At 29.6% G+C, this 1,017-nt stretch overlaps 1 long non-coding RNA gene across 1 annotated transcript; it reads right to left on the bottom strand.

Moving 5' to 3' along the window:
• Nucleotides 1–553: 553 nt before the first annotated feature.
• Nucleotides 554–1,011, bottom strand: LOC102196758 (uncharacterized). The gene is made up of 2 exons (XR_312045.1): nt 889–1,011; nt 554–683 (listed from the first exon to the last, which is right to left on the bottom strand). It is a non-coding gene; the product is annotated as an uncharacterized LOC102196758 (long non-coding RNA).
• Between the last annotated feature and the right edge of the window lie 6 nt (nt 1,012–1,017).

The raw sequence follows: 1,017 nt of genomic DNA, 5'->3' as shown, positions 1-1,017 counted from the left end.
TGCACGCTTGACTTTTCTCAGTTCATGGGCAGTTATTTTGCACCTTGGTTATATATATATATGTGTGTGTGTGTATATATATATTTTACAATGTTTATTTATCGGATAAATTAACTTAAATGTCACTGTTATTATTGTTTAGATATTTATTTGTTTAGATTTACTCACGAACAAATAAAACACTGAGAAAAGCCAAACAATAATATTTTTAAGTTATCTAAGTGACTTATCATTTTTAACCAGAGTAGCGAAAGACCGCATTAATAATGGCTTATAAAGCATTTACAGATTAATTAAAAAAATATTGACATATGCAGTCATTTGTTTAACTGATGTGACAATGGAAATTAATTGTTGTTTAATGGAAAATTTGCTTGTGAAGCACAATTTTTTTAGGATTGCAAAAAATTTACTTTTAAATTATCATAGTTTTTGTGAAATGTGGTTTTCTTTTAAAGGTAAAGGAAAAATGCTGTTTTCAAGAAATTACTGTGTTAAACATTGTATGTTTGATAGTGAATATTTTAGAACATACAATAAATAAAACTCTACATTTCATGAAATCATAATGAAAGTGTTTATTGAATTAATACATCATAAGCAGACAATTTAACAGTTAGTTCATATTTTATGAACACTGCCAAAAAGTTCCAAAAGAATGTGTCTTATTCAGCACTTTCACCCTGAAAAAAATAATGAAAGGTAAAATTATTCAACGCATATTAACAGTAAGCAATTTATTGCGTGTTGTTTTTGTACAAGTATCTACACTCTCTACTCTCTTCAAATCAAAGCAAATTAATAATACAAAGCAAACAACATTCAACATTATATCAAACACTCATCTGATCAACATTAAATGTTGTGTAAACGAATTACATGAATTACCTTTCCAGCATCACGGCTCTTGGCTCTCAGTTTGTTGACCTGAGATTCAGCAATGTCAGCACGTTCCTGAGCTTCCTCCATCTCATGTTGGACCTTTCTCAGTCTGGACATGTGGGTGTTGGCCTGTTC

Source organism: Pundamilia nyererei, unplaced genomic scaffold, assembly GCF_000239375.1.
Source record: "Pundamilia nyererei isolate P.nyererei 1_Seehausen unplaced genomic scaffold, PunNye1.0 scaffold00158, whole genome shotgun sequence".
Classification (NCBI taxonomy): Eukaryota; Metazoa; Chordata; class Actinopteri; order Cichliformes; family Cichlidae; genus Pundamilia; species Pundamilia nyererei.
This window is presented reverse-complemented; position numbering and strand designations above follow the sequence as displayed.